Source organism: Pinus tabuliformis, chromosome 2_2, assembly GCF_031772625.1.
Source record: "Pinus tabuliformis cultivar Carrire ecotype Pingquan chromosome 2_2, CPIR1, whole genome shotgun sequence".
NCBI lineage: Eukaryota > Viridiplantae > Streptophyta > Pinopsida > Pinales > Pinaceae > Pinus > Pinus tabuliformis.
This window is the reverse complement of record NC_142300.1, coordinates 446349542-446366096: the sequence shown is the minus strand read 5'-3', so window position 1 is coordinate 446366096 and position 16555 is coordinate 446349542. Positions and strand designations below refer to the sequence as shown.

Here is a 16555-nt window from a genome sequence, read left to right as displayed (position 1 = left end):
CCAAAAAGGACCCCAGATACCAGGACCAGTGAGGTGGTCGCTGCGAAATCTGCGCTTTAGCAAGCTCACAATGGAAGAAAAGGGAAAAACTGTTACCATTGAAAGCGACAAGGAGGACGAGGGATCCCTGACATATGTCGAAGAAATAAACCCCAACGAGGAAACTATCCAGCCAATGCGTTGTCCCAAGTATGTTCCTCCAAGAAAAGGGAAGGCTAAGGTCCCTACCAATTTGGATGACGTTGACAATATAATCACCACCCCATCTCTTCCAAAAGGGGTTCCGGTTGAAAGCATGGTGACTGGCTGTATTGCGACGATGAAATTTGAAGACTGGGACCTTGCAGATACAGCAAAATTTCCCCATTTGGCGACTAGCGAATTGATGGAGCAGAGTGCGGAAGGGACGGTTACGACACTTCAGCCAAAGGAATGGTTGTGAAAGGTGGAGAACGTCAGGTTGCTCTATCTCCTGTCCATTCCCCACTTTCTCTGGCCCCCTATTACAATCTTGGTCATCAGACAGTTGCTGTGTCTGGTACATGACGGATACTTATGGCTTGGCAAACCCATCCAAATCATGGCAGAACTCATACATAGGATCTCACTGCTTCCCTGCGAAGGAAGAGACCCTAGGGAAATTGTCAATAAGAGCGGTGATGTGACGATGACCGAAACCCTAAAAAAGAAATAAAGGGTAGCAAGGGTACGTTATTGATAGTATCTCAGACAGAGCAGTCCGTGTTGCTACCCAATTGCTATCCGGGAAAGTGATACGGAAATGCCACAGAACCGAGGTTCCAACAATCATCATTGCACTAGCTGAGGAATGCGCGGCTGGAGAACAGTTGAATTGGGCACAATTCCTTTGTGAATAATTCCTGACCAACTATAGGGAGGTTCAAGAGGAGGGAAAGACCTTCCACTATGCGTGGCTGCTGTTGTCCATTGTGCTGGTTACCATTGACCTACCTAAAGATAGTCAGTTTCCCTCCTTCGACCAGGATTGGCCAGAAGCCACCAGATTTGCATTGCTCTGGATGACCAGGGATGCTAAAAGAATATTGGGCATCAAGATTTTTTAGATACTGATGGAGGCAGATGTTCGACACTGGGTCACCCAGCAACCACGGTTGTCTGCCAAAATCTATGACAGTGTGAAGCATATAGCTGAGTTTAAAGAAGACATGCACTTTGTCTACATTCGAGCATGCAAGGACCCCAACCAAACATGGACTACACTTCCTTTCCTTGCCATTGACGAAGCTATCGATGCAGTATTGGATACTTGGCCATCAGAATGGCATGAACCTGATGCGATGGGGCACGATGAGGCTGCCATCAGGAAACAAAAAGATGAAGCGAAGCACGTCACACAACAAAAGCGTAATGAATAGCACACTACAGAAATTCGAGCAACTCGAGAAGCGGCACAAACTTCGATAGACAAAGCACTAGCTGGAGTGGCTGCAATGGATGAAAGCCATCAAAATGTGCCCCCAGAGCCTGCTACAGAGAGAGGGACGGAAGGAACATCATCAACCACCATGGGTGCGCCCTTAAAACAGCACCGCTGACAGAACGGATGAAGCCATGGAAGAAGGCCAAGGCATCTAAATGGGATGGAGAACTGACCACCTTGACTGAGGGCAACCTAGGTGACATAGGGGACATTGTTCGTGAAGCCACTCAAGATGCAATCGACGACGCCATGTCAGAGCAACAGATTGTGTTGGGGGAGCTCCATGCAGCTGCAAGAACTTGGGACATGGGCAGCGCAGACGGGAACCACCACTACTCATGGGGTTACAGGTATGTTAGCCACTGAGCAGCTATTGAAGGCCCAACTGGCTCATACTATCGTGATTCTAGCAGGAGCATTGATAACAAAAAATGAGGAGGATAGAGCTGTGGTAGGACGACTTACGAGGCTGGGACTCAATTTGGCTACCCTCCCGCACGAAAGCTTGTACCAGCTCTAGGACAACGCCATGATGGAGCTCCGCACTAGGGAGAGGCACGCGGAACAAGTACTCAACAAACAGAGAATTAATATAGAACAGTTGAGCCTCCAACGGGATGAAGCCATTGCACAGAGTCAAAAGGTAGAGAAATTGGTAGGGGAAGCATGTTCACGTGCCCTTAAGCTGGAGATTGCGGCCGATTTACCTGTTGGCATATGAATCCACAAGCTGGCTAGTGGGTTCCGTGAAGCAAAGGAGGAGGCCACGAAGATTCAATTGGAGCTCAGTTTGTAGATTGCAGAGCTGAAGCTGCAGGCACAACCTTCGACACCACCAGAGGTCACCAAGCAGTGCAAAAGCCTCATTAGCTCCAGCCGAGAAAAGATCACACGTTCTATGAAGGAATGCACTGACTTGTTGGCTCAGTCGCTCATTACGCTCACTTCACTCCAGGAAGATCCTACCCTACAACGACTGGAAACCGAGGCAAGAGAGCTCCAGCAAGCCTATGATAATATCAGAGGGACCACGCAGATGGTTGTGGTTACGCAGTGCTTGGCCAAGATGAAGGAGGCCCAGGCTCTGAAAATCCAAGCTGATGCTGCCCGCCAGAAAGAAGCAGTGATTAAAGAACGTCTCCAGCCATGGATTGATGAGGCATTCGCGGTTTCCACCACCATTGAGTGCAAGGTGGCACACATGCAGGCAGAATATGCACCTGGGGTAGAAGCTACGACAGAGATTGATGTGTCGGCAACATGTGTTGAACGAGTACAACAGATGGCAGATGAGTTTGCTGCAAGTACCAGCGAAGCACATAAATTGTTGTTCGACCTCCGCGTGAAGATTGTCACACTAGCCAAGTGACTCGGGACGAGTCATGATGATTGTGTTGGGGGACTATTGGGTAGCAGAGGGCCCGCGTAACAGTTTTGGGGTTCAAAGCCCACAATTTTGGGAAAGGAATGGTAAGGACTCCGCGAAGTGCGCGGAGCACGAATTCTAAATGAGTCAAGTCAAAGGGTTGTCCACCCAAGAATAATGTAAAATAATAGGAAGTGAGTCAGCTTGCTCTATGGATAGAAGTCAATTTTTTGGTATGTACTTTTGGATCTGGAATGTAATGGGTTTTTGAGGAATGAAGTCTTGAAGCGTCTATAAGTCTGAGTCAAGGGTGTTGGTAGGTAGATAGAGGCTTTGCAGCTGTGTGCATAGAGGCCTAGTAGAGTCTGCAACTGTGTGCGCGGACCCCTGCAGCTGAGTGCGCAGGGTGGATCTGGATGTATTGGTGAAGGAATTGAATAAAGATAAGTTGATTCTAAAATTCTGTGTTAAATTTGAATTATTGTGGATCTGGCTAATTTATGATTGATATAATTGTTTTATCTATGCGCGTATGCTTATGTTATGAGTTTATGCAAATCTGTATCTTTTCTGGGTGCGCGAACTGGTTATTTTTGTTAAATGTTTGCTTAAAGACCATAAAAAGTAGATCTAATCTATAACAACGCATTAATAAGTATTAAGGATTTTCCTGGGTCCAGATCTACGCATAGCAGAGTGGTACAAAGCCACAGAATGGTGTCCGAACCTTCTAGACCACATCAAGACATCCCAAGGGTGCGGAAACCTGGTTTCAAAACCCTCCCTTGCTACCTCGTGTGAGACCTCAGTCCGTGCTCCACGGGTTGTTGTCGAAAGGGCCGATAGATGTGGAATTTGTTTGGCTAAATAACTCTTTCGAACCTGGGTCAGGCCCCTATAAGCCAACATTTATGGAACCCACCTTCCAAGTCATTTTGTTTGTCCCACTTTGAATTCAATTCATGTTGCCAGCCTATATTTCATTCACATGCCATGTCCATTGGAAGTGTATTGAATGTTTTTTTACTAAGTTCTTCAAGCTCCACCTGCATTTCCTTTGGTATGAAAGGTTATCTTATATACTTCACATTTGAGGTCTTTTGCATGTTGGGCTTAAAAAAAAAATACAATGATTTTCCTATTTCTTGTATTTCTCTTAGCTTATAAATGAGATTTTAAGCAATGAGGCATCTTGTTTCGATATTATTTCAAGTAATTGAATAACCCTCTTAGATGGATCATGAGGGGACACTTAGAAAAAGTGTTTAGTAAGAGATTGGGGAAAAACTGTCTAGCAAGAGATTGGTCAATGTTAAGAAGATCAATAAGTAATTATTTTTTAGTTTCCATAAGTGAGGAATTGCGTGAAATTGTATCATTATGATCCTTACATACCATTATATATCAACCTACTAAGAAATTCATCTCTAGTTGTATTTGTTTTTACGTCATTTGGGATTAATGATCTACTAAAGGAACATACTTGCAAACATTGCGAAAAAGTAAATAGAAGGGTTATGTTGAGAAATTGATCTTTAGTTGTATTTGTTGTTGTCCCATTTGAGATCAATGATTTCCTAAAAGAATGTACTTAGAAATATTGGGGAGAACTAAGAAGAGGGGTTCTATTGCATAAGGACACAAGGAAGGAATGACTATTTTGATTTAGAATGTGAGGAACCTTGTAGCTGCAATGAACATGAGTTCATGAGGCACGAATAAAAGTGGGTGTAGGCATAGATAGAATTGATTGAAAAGATACATAGTTATCCAAAAGTATATTTTACTCATGGATTACCTTAAATTACAACTAATATAACCATGTAAATTAAATGGTTGGTAAATGACTATAGACATTGATCCATGATAAGCATCAAAACACTTACTTTACGATACATCCCACATTGCCAAAATATAGCTTTTTCCTGTGGGTCATGGAGTGACCTAAAAATACACCCATTCACTATCAATCCATAGCCCCATCAGACATTGCCAAATTATAACTTTATTTAAGTTATTATTATTAATTATTAGAAGAATTAATATATGAGTTAAAATACATACATTTAAAAAAACAAAACATGGAACAAGATTCTTAACCATGGGGAACCATAGAATTTTTAACTTGTGAATAAGCTTTGTTATAATCTAATGGGCTAATATCATGGCTTACAAATATTACATGGCAAAAAAACTATGACTCATTTCATATGATACTCGTTCATATCGATTTTTTTAATCAAACAGTTTAATTAAAAGGGAAACAATTGCGTAACTTTTTTTGAGATTAATCTTAGATTTGTAATTATTACTAATAATATTCTATAATATTCAATGAAAGTTAAATCCCTATGATCCTCCCCTTTGAATTCAATATCAGCCCCCATTGTGGTCCATCCCTGCTCATTTACCCTTGGTCACTTGACTTCATCCATATTTGAAGACTGACCTTTAAACCTAGATTACTCCTCCACTATAAAAATTTCCTCTATCATTACTAAGTTTGTATCTTACCCTTGTTCTAGGATCCCCACTCCTTTATCATCCCTCAACAATAATTCAGTTTCTCCCTATGTTAATAAAAGAGTTGTTAACCTCTCTAATTTTTCTTTTGATTCTCTTATATATAGACTTTTACAAAAAGGGTTAAACTTTGCCTTTGTTTCGAGAAATATCCTAGTGGAGGAAATCATTTGTGATGTTGAATATGGGATTAAGGACTTACCTGATAGAATTAAATATGTATTAGGCAAGATTTCATGGTTGTTCGTAGAAAATCTAAGCCTCCTTGGAGAAACATTAACAAGTCAGAATTTGAAGCCCTTAAGTCATTGAATGTGAGCCCTGCCATTGTTATTCTCAAATATGACAAAGGTGGGGTAGTTGTTATCTTAGATAGGGATGAATACCATAGAAAAATGTTGGATGACCCTCATAACAACGGTAGTTACAAGAAGCTTAGTAAGAACCCTCTAAAGAAAATAGCAAAAGTTTTTGCTTCAACTATTAAATCTAATAGTACCATTAATTAATAAGCCTCAAGGTTATCAAGATAAACTCTCTTACTCCTAGGATCTATAAGCTTCCCAAGATCCATAAATATGGAGCCCCCCTTCGACCCATTCTTAAGACAATAGGTGGGTCAACTTACCTTCTAGCTAAACATTTACCGAAAGCTAAAGCCCCTTGTTGGCCTTATGTAATCCTCTTTTACGGACTCTTAATCTTTTTTCAATTAGTTAAAGGGTTTAAAGCTTAATCATAATCATGTTTGTGTGAGTTTTGATGTGGTTTCTTTGTACACCAATATCCCCATTAAGGAGGCTATTGAGGTGATCAATAAATTTATTGATACCGACATAGCCAAGTTAGTCAAGATTTTCCTTACCTCTACCCTTTTCAACTTTGAAGGTGAATTCTATGAGAAACCCTATGAGGTGGCCATGGGTTATCTGTTATCCCCTTTCATTGCTACTTGTCAACGAAATATTTTGAATCCAAGGCATTCACTTCATCCCAATTATGGACCAAATTGTGGAAAAGGTTTGTAGATGATGCTTTAATCATCTGGCCTCACGGGCATGAAAAATTAGATCTATTTTTCAGCATATTAATAGTTAGTCTAGCCCCATCAAGTTTACTATGGAATAAAAATTTAATGGTAGAGTTGCTTTCCTTTATGTGTTTGTGTCTAAGAAAGATTCTGGTTCTTTTTCTCATCGTCTTTTGTACGAAAATTCACACTGAGCAATACCTTCATGCAAGTTCCCACCATTACCATGCCTAATAACTTGGAGTTCTCAACACAATGGAAACTCGAGTTTTGAGGGTTTCAAATGAAAATCACTTGGGTGATGAGAAATCCCATCTTGAAATATTCAAAAAGAATGGTTACAATAAGCACTTAGGTATCAAAGCTTTCTTAAATGAAAGGAATGGTCCGAAGATAATGAAAGAGGCTAGAGATTGGGTTACCAAAGTCCAACTTCCCTTTATATAAGGAACCATCAACAATATTGCTCAAATTATTATGAAGCACAAGGTCCTTTCTACCTTTAGGCCTGTGAACACCATTTGGAGTGCCCTTAGATCAATTAAGGACCCCGTGAACCCAAAATATTAATCCCTTGTTCATGTGGGAATCCCTACATTAGAGAAACTGGTCATTTCACAAGACAAAGGATTAAAGAACATGCAAACAACATCAAACATTGTAGGAATTGATCGTTAGCTCTAGCCAAACATGTTGAGAAGACAAAACACCATATTTGTATAGAAGATTCTCAGGTCAATGCCAAGATTTATCATTTGAATCACCAAAAGTTTAGAGAAGCCATAAAAATTGAAAGAAGATCTAGTTCTCTAAATAGGGATGATGGTTGAAATATTAGCACACGTTGGATCCTCGCCGTATCCTCCTAAGGGTCTTCATCCTTGATCCCCCTTTCTTTATTTTAAATGGTATGTTCCTTTCTTTTTACATCAATTTCATTTTAATTTTTAGGCTTATAATTTTTCCTTTTTCTTTTATTCATAGTGATCGGCTTAACCCTTTCTTTCTTTCTTGATTTTAAAGCTTGATTTCATTTTATTTATATATGTCCTTTATATTCATTTTGTTAATATTTTATTTATTTATTTATATGCTTGTCTTTTTTCATTAATTATTCCTTTTTGTGTAGCTCTTAGTGATATATTTAGGTATTTAGGTCAGAGTCTAATCCATAGGTATTTGTGAGCAAACTCATTTTTCTCAAGTTAGATTGTTGGGCAGTGTGTTTGACTTGCCCTCAAGTCAAAATATCTCATTTTTTTTAGCCAAGCTAAGTTTGACTTGCCAGTGTGATTTAAACTCAACATTTTTTTCCACTGAGCAACCATTTCTTACTCCTAAATGGTGGACGTTCTGTTGAGTTTTCTTCAAACTCGACAAGTTTTTCTAATAGGCAACCATCTATTGACTCACAATGCTTGTTAAACACCAACCATTGAAGCACCTTAGTCCTAAAGGAGTACAGAGCTGGGCTTTCCAAATATCATCACATCTCGTAAGGCATCTCGTTTCAACATCTTAAGTATACAATTTTGTGGCTAGTCAGGTTGTAACTGGGTACTTGGGTGAATCTCATAATCTATCTCTTTAGTTTTGTAGTATATAAAGGGATATTAAATTAAGAGAGCTTCCATCAGCAACTTTGTCGTGCACTGGGAGTAGACAAACCAAATCCTAAATCTCTTATGTCACTTCAATTGCTTTGGGGGAAAATATTTTGGCCTTTACCCATAGCTCTTGCAACCAATATGAGAAAGAACCTTAAATAGAATATTGGATACTCGGAAGTTTTCCTGCGAGTCTGTATCCTTTATGTAAGTAACTAGAGATGATACATTAGATTCTCTTAGGGGGCAGATAAAAGTCTTGGACGAATTTGGTAGAGTAGATGGCCTAACAGCTTAGCCAAAAGATTGCTTTCACAAACCCACTTGTTCATGTTGACAGGAAGCATCTATCAAAATACAATATATTTATAGTATATTTATGCCTTCACATAATTGGGTTTCTTGTGGTTGGGGCCTTATGCAAATATTGGGTGAATTTGTCCAGAGTAGATCACCTATTGCAACAGTTTAGCAAAACAATTATTTTCACAAGTCCACCTACTCTTTTAACAAAAAACATCTATCAAAAAATTCTATTTAATGTATTTAAAAAAAACATGTAAAAATAAATATTAAAAATCATATAAAAAACCGTTTAAAAATAAAACCATCATAAAAAATTCACCCACCCTCAAATTTAACTCCTAATTACCATAGAGATAATAAGTGACTTGTAATCAATGTCCCATTTAATGCTTTGCTATAGAATACATTAATTTCATCACCTCTCCATTGGTCCCCACTAGAAGGTGATCCTTTCTTCCTTTCAATGTAGTTTGATAAAATGACTTAATACATATATTATATAATATGTATAACATTTAAAAATCCAATTTAAATAATAAAAAATCACATTATTTTTTAAATAATAAAAAATCACATTATTTTTTATCGTAGAAGAAATTTGATATCATATGCTAATAAATATCAGTTGCCTCTCCATAACCTCAACTTTGAAATTTTGAACGTGAAATACCCAACTTATATACCTCGAGACAGAATAGACTAATGCTCTTCTCTACATTACGATAGAGAGAATACGCGACTTGCACTCACCATAGAATACATTAATTTCCTCACCTCTCCATCGGTCCCCACGCGGTGGTCTTTCGGAGTATTTCACTTTTTTCTCCCCTTTCGGCCTTCTTTGATCGTGGAATACGCTACTTCAGTACAATGGGACAGAATAGAGTACCTTCCGGCAGAATAAACTAATGCTCCTCTCCATCTGTCCCCACGCAGTGGTCTTTCCGATTACTTTATTTTTTTTTGCCCCTCTCCATGACCTCAACTTTGGTCGTGGAATACGCGACTTCGGTACAATGAGACAGAATACCAGTGCCAACACGGTGGTCCTTTTTTCCTTTCAATTTCTGGATACCTTTTGTTATTTATATGTACACCGCACACTTCTAGTTGCATAGCAGAGAAGCCATTAAAGACGCTGAGTTGATAAATGGAGAGAGAAGTGACGATGAAAATGTTGATGATTCTGTGGTTTGCGTTCATGGCACTGGGGACTGTTAGTTCATCAATGAAGAAGCCCAATTATGACGATTCTGTTGAATTCACATCACTCATGGACGCACTTCACGACACAAGGGACCTGGAGGCGCTTTTGTCGTTTAGAGATGCGGTCATGTCCGATGATCCCTCCTCAACTGGACCTCACAAAACTCACACAACGTGTGCTCCTGGACTGGAATCTTGTGCAGAAAGCGCACGAAGAGTCTTGTGGCCATAACACTTGCTGGCTTACAATTGTAACGTAGTCTCTTCTCATCTCTGGATAGTGTGGAGGATAGAAGCAATATAAAAGCAAGTCCCATCACCAACTTCAACTTTTGGAGTTATGATGTTTGAAATAAATTTGCTACAATCCCATTCGTATTCTTCCATAAAAATATTTAATATAAAAATTATATTCCAAATTTGATTTTAATATAAAATCCATATTCCAAACTTGATTTTACTCAACCATTTATGTATCTCTATTTTACTTTACATTCTTATATATAATTTTCCTCTATTTTAATTTACCTAATATATATAATTTTCCTCTATTTTAATTTACCTAATATATATAATTTTCCTTTATTGTCATTAATTATTTACTTTTTATATCATCATTTTATATTATTAAAAACAACACACTTTATATCTATAAAAAAATAAGAATAAATTTATTTATGTAATAATTCTTCTTTCATATAATTTCATTATTCAGATTTTCAATTTAATTGAAAATATTTTCCAAAATATTCACATTATTTTATAATTGTTTTCATAAATTCATGAAGTATTTCGAGTATATTTATTATAAAATTATAATATATTATTTATGAAATTAAGATTATATATAATAATAATAATAATAATTATTATTGCCCACGGGGCTTTGGATTGACGGTGAATGGGTGCGCTGTTAAGGCACTCCTTGCGATAGGTCACTGGTTCAAATCCCTTGTGGGTACTTAGGTTAGTCTAATAGATAAAAAAAAAATAAAATAATAATTATTATTATATATATGTGTTTTTTTTAAAATATGTATATAATAATGGATTAAAAAAATATTATTAATAAACAATATTATTAATAATATCCATATATATATATATATATATATAATATTATTTAAATATTAATAATATTATGTTATTATAACAATATTTATGCCGTAAGGTGTTTCCCTCTGAAATCAACTCCCCTCCCTGTCCACCTCTCATCTTTATACGTCATAGGATTATATGTTAGACGATTGCAAAGGTTTCAACCGTGAGATAAGAATGGTTACAAAAAATTAGTTGCTAAAATAGTTTGCGCACTGGTCTAATGGTCACAAATTCGTTGCTGAATCCATAAGGTGTTTGATTTCTAATGGCCGACTATTGATGCAAATTTTTTTAGGTGAACAGGCATTTACTGTGCATAAAACTCGTGGCATAGGAACTTTTTTGCACAGTTCAGTGAAATAGGTTGTAAAATCAAAGGAGATGACAATCGAAGCTGAGTCTTATCCGTTTTCTTCTAGAAATCCTTGTGTTACCCGGTGCTATGAGCAGGAAAACGCATTCCCTGCTTCTGCTCAGGCAAAGCCAATCGACTTCCTGAAAACACAGGAGAAAACTGATCCTTTTCATGCTCTGTACAAGGTCCTGATTGGAGACACCCCTTACAGTAGAGCCAAGCACCTTCAAGTGAACTATTTTGTCGGATGTTTCTTAGAAAACGCTATTTTATTCATACCTTCCGTGTGAAAGATCAAATTAATCAAAAATTTGGGGATATAGCTTGTGGAAAAGGATCCTGCTGGCGCCATTGCATTGTTCAGAACAACTATTAATGCCAGAGACCATATTGACAGCACATTGAAGGATATGGCCATTGTGATGAACCAGTAGAATCGGTCATTGGAGGCCATAGAGACCATAAAGTCCTTCAGACACCTCTGATCTAAGAAAGCACATGAGTTGCATTCAATGGGAAATCCACCAAAACTGCACGCATGCTCCTATTTATTTTTGTAAGCTAGCTTTCCTTGATCACTGTGTATGGAACCCTGTGCATGCAATGGTTCTGTTCACAGGTTTTCTTATGCTAGCTTTCCTTGATCAGTGTATGGAACCTTGTGCATGCAATGGCTCTATTCACAAATATATTTTTTGAGCAATCTGTTTATGAAAATAATTTTATGAGATTTCTTTTCTGCCAACATAATTTGTTTCTGTGTAGAGTTATGGTTTTGGGTTTCCTGGTTTGATTTAAGATTGCGTGGCAATTTTATTTTTTACACTTAAATTTAGTCGGTGGATTTTTGAATCCCACAGGAAGCAAAGTCTTCTATCTTTGTTGTCTGTTCATCTTCCGAATTTAGGGAAAATCTCTATTTCTCTGTCATCCTATAGCCCTGCAATGGTTTCTGCTCACTAAATTCAAATTAGAAGAGGAAGCTAATTTGCAATTATGGGGTAAGGCTTTCCTTTCCTATAGGAGCTGGAGAAATTCCTGGTGTAGAATGTGACACCTGAGATAAAGACAGGGAGCCCTTTGTGGAACTAGATCCCACTGGTAGGTATGGTCACTATGAAGATGTGTTGGGGCATGGTGCTATGAAGAAGGTATACTGAGCTTTTGATCAAGAAGAGGGTATTGAGGTTGCTTGGAACAAGGTTCCTCTGCAAAACCTAGATGATGCTTCCACACAGAGGATCTATGCAGAAGTCTGTCTGTTGAAATCTCTTGGGAATGAAAACATAATTATGCTCTACAATGCATGGCTGGATAGAATGACAAGTCATGTGAATTTCATTACTGAGGTTTGTACCTCGGGGACTCTGAGAGAGTACCGCCAGAAGCACCGTCATGTCTCAACGAAGGCTTTGAATAATTGATCACTTCAGATACTGGAGGGCTGCATTATCTTCATAATCATGAGCCTTGTGTAATTCATAGACATTTGAATTGCAACAATATTTTTGTGAATGGCAATGGTGGCATTCTGAAGATTGGGGATCTGGGTCTCGCCACTACCCTGAGAAATTTTCATGCTGCGCACTCTGACCTCGGTACTCCAGAATTCATGGCTCTAGAATTATATGAGGAGAGTTATAAAAATCTCTGTTTCTCTGTCATCCTATATCCCTACAAGGGTTTTTGTTCATTAAATTCAAATTAGAAGAGGAACCTAATTTGGAATTCTGTGGTAAGGCTTTCCTTTCCTATAGGAGGTGGAGAAATGCCTAGTGTAGAATATGACACCTGTGATAAAGACAAGGAGCCCTTTGTGGAACTGGATCCCACTGGTATGTATGGTCACTATGAAGATGTGTAGGGCCATGGTGCTATGAAGAAGGTATATCGAGCTTTTGATCAAGAAGAGGGTATTGAGGTTGCTTGGAACAAGGTGCCTCTGCAAAACCTAGATGATCATTCCACACAGAGGATCTATGCAGAGTCGTAATCTACTAAATCTCACAAGCTACCCAGGGTAAGGAACTTGTTTAGATTTGCTACCTTTCATAAACCTGTTTGGTTGTTTTGCTATGTTCATATTTGTATCTGTACTGAATTTATTGTGCTTGTGGCATCCTTTGATAGAGCATGAACTTTGCAGAAAATTTGAGGCAAACACATATGAGAAAAATTAGCTATACCAGCAATTTTAGGCTTAATTTTTTTTACATGATTTATTAGAAATTAGGAAGGTAGGATCAGCACGTTAACCAACAGAGATAAGAGGCTTTTGAGTTCACTCCTCTTATTTAATATAAGTTTTTGATGTGTCAGGTGTCGGGCCATCTCATTTGGCTGTGACTTCGAGCTCTCTTTTTCTCAACATGATGTGATGCGAGATTTAGCCTTCCGTCTGGCCAACCAGGATAGTACCATTCATTTTAAGAGGCTTTTTATGCCTAGCAAGGAGGATAATATTCCCATAAAATGGCTAACACTCAAAGATCAGGCATCTAAGGCTCAATTTGTTTCAATTCATACAAGTCACTACTGAAACTTGTTTTCTTTAACTGCCTACACATTGAATCATTTTTTGATCAATCTACTTATGTTCCAAATTTATTAAGATGTTAGATAAACATCTTTTATCAGCATGGCATACTGACTTTCACATTTCTGGGAATTGTAGGTCCAATGGAAGAGAAAAATTGGTGTCAAATAAACTTTCCTGAGGTGGAAGTATTGAGTTTGTTTTTCACTACCAGTTGTTACTATCTTCCAACATTTTTACATTTAAGGGTTCATGGTTCTATCAAAATCACAAACAACTCCATGTGGGTTCCATCGGATCTCTGTTAAAGAAATCAATAAGAAAATAATACTACTTTGTTGTTCCAGCCATAACTGCTTCAAGTGGTCCAAGATCTGCATAGAGTTAGGGTTTTGGGTTTCCTGGTTTGATTTAAGATTGCATGGTAGCTTTATTTTTTACACTTAAATTTATTGGGTGGATTTCTGAATCCCACAGGAAGAAAAGTCTTTTATCTTTACTATCTGTTCGTCTTCCGAATTTAGGGAAAATCTCTATTTCTCTGTCATCCTATAGCCCTGCAAGGGTTTATGTTCATTAAATTCAAATTAGAAGAGGAACCTAATTTGGAATTCTGCGGTAAGGCTCTCCTTTCCTATAGGAGGTGGAGAAATGACTAGCGTAGAATATGACACCTATGATAAAGATAGGGAGCCCTTTGTGGAACTGGATCTCACTGGTAGGTATGGTCGTTATGAAGATGTGTTGGACCATGGTGCTATGCAGAAGGTATACCGAGCTTTTGATCAAGAAGAGGGTATTGAGGTTGCTTGGAACAAGGTGCCTCTGCAAAACCTAGATGATGCTTCCACACAGAGGATCTATGCAGAAGTCTGTCTGTTGAATTCTCTTGGGAATGAAAACATAATTATGCTCTACAATGCATGGCTGGATAGAACGACAAGTCATGTGAATTTCATTACTGAGGTCTGTACCTCGGGGACTCTGAGAGAGTACTACCAGAAGCACCGTCATGTCTCAATGAAGGCTTTGAAGAATTGGTCACTTCAAATACTGGAGGGTTGCATTATATTCATAATCATGAGCCTTGTGTAATTCATAGACATTTGAATTGCAACAATATTTTTGTGAATGGCAATGGTGGCATTCTGAGGATTGGGAATTTGGGTCTTGCCATTACCCTGGGAAATGTTCATGATGTGCACTCTGCCCCCGGTACTCCGGAATTCATGGTTCTAGAATTATATGAGGAGGATTATAAAAATCTCTATTTCTCTGTCATCCTATAGCCTTGCAAGGGTTTCTGTTCATTAAATTAAAATTAGAAGAGGAACCTAATTTGGAATTCTGCGGTAAGGCTTTCCTTTCCTATAGGAGGTGGAGAAATGCCTAGTGTAGAATATGACACCTGTGATAAAGACAGGGAGCCCTTTGTGGAACTGGATCCCACTGGTAGGTATGGTCGCTGTCACATGGAATAAGTCGATCTTGCAGACAAGATAGACCTAATGATAAGAAAACCAACCAGACACTATCTTTCTCTAAATATGCTTTTACAAACAATGGAAAACAAGTGTTTTTAGGGCCTACCTTAGGTCCAATGCAAGTTTGTGGATGCCCTCGCTCCTTCGATCCAAATGAGCTCCTTTGTCGCGAATCTACAAACACAAACAAGGCAAACAAATTAAATAGCACTTGAAAAGCCAATTGCATAAAACATATTTAACATGAAAGTCAAGGAGTCCATGAAACAAATAACATGAGATACTTGTTGAGAAAAATGAGTTTGATTGTATTAATTCAAAAGAAGAACTTTACAACCTTTGCCTTGACACTGTACAAGCTCCTCCCAGGGTCCAGCAAGAAGTCTCCTCTACTTTGACAAGTTTCACTCACTCCCCAATGAAGCCAAAAAGGTATGTGATCTCTCCTCTTAAGCTCAACTAGGAAGTCTTGATTTCACTAGCATTTACCCTAAAAAATGTTCAGCTTCTAACCTCCCCAGCAACCAGCCCAATGCCTGTATTTATAGTGCAATGGAGGGAGGTTACTAGGTCCTCTTTCAAAGGGATAAAGCCCTCCTTCAAAGGGATAGCTCCTCTCATCAATGGATTAGCTCCTTCTCTTTTGGGATGCATGAACCACCTCAGAGCGAACAATCCACGTCAAAATTCATTCTAGAATCCTCTAGAACTAACCCAAAGTGAGTTTTTTAAGATAAAACTTGCGCCTTTTGACTTTCACAGGGGTCTGCACCTACACTGTTAGGGACAGAGCAGGCAGGTCCGCAGTTTTTGTACACAGAAGGTGCGAGACCGTAGGTGACAATGAGAGAAAGTGCGGAACTAGAGTTACATTTATTTTTAATGTCTTTCTCCTATTTCCAAAGCTTGAATTGAAGAGCTGAGGTCTGAGACTTGCTTAGGAGGATAGTACAAGTGATGATGGACCCATGCTGACTGCAAATAATCATGGTGATGATAATTTTGTGTAACAATCGCTATGAAGATGTGTTGGCCGTGGTGCTATGAAGAAGGTATACCGATCTTTTGATAAAAAAGAGGGTATTGAGGTTGCTAGGAACAAGGTACCTCTGCAAAACCTAGATGATGCTTCCACACAAAGGATATATGCAGAGTTGTAATCTACTAAATATCACAAGCTACCCAGGGTAAGGAACTTGTTTAGATTTACTACCTTTCATAAACCTGTTTGATTTTTTTTCTCTATTCATATTTGTATCTATACTTAATTTATTGTGCTTGTGGCATCCTTTGATAGTGATCTGATTCTCACCCTATGAGTGACATCAGTTGAAGATTTAATAAACAAAGGTATTACAGACTCATGTGCTGGTGTGTGTTTTGTGTAATTGAAATTACGGATCGATCAGAGTTCCAATACACAGACATTTTAAATGGAAAGACAGTAGAGAAATACAGTAAGCAATACAAAGACACACATAGTTTTTAATAAGGAGTTCACCCTATTCTCGAGGGCTATGTCTCTGACCCAGCTTCAGTGGTGGCCTTGTTTTATTGTGTCTTTAAGCAGAGAATTACA

General features: G+C 38.4%; 2 pseudogenes; both read left to right on the top strand.

Moving 5' to 3' along the window:
* The first annotated feature begins 9495 nt into the window (after positions 1 to 9495).
* Positions 9496 to 12820, top strand: LOC149193184 (putative serine/threonine-protein kinase WNK11; annotated as a pseudogene).
* Positions 12821 to 14143: 1323 nt separating this feature from the next.
* On the top strand, positions 14144 to 14781 carry LOC149193183 (putative serine/threonine-protein kinase WNK11 pseudogene; annotated as a pseudogene).
* Positions 14782 to 16555: the final 1774 nt, after the last annotated feature.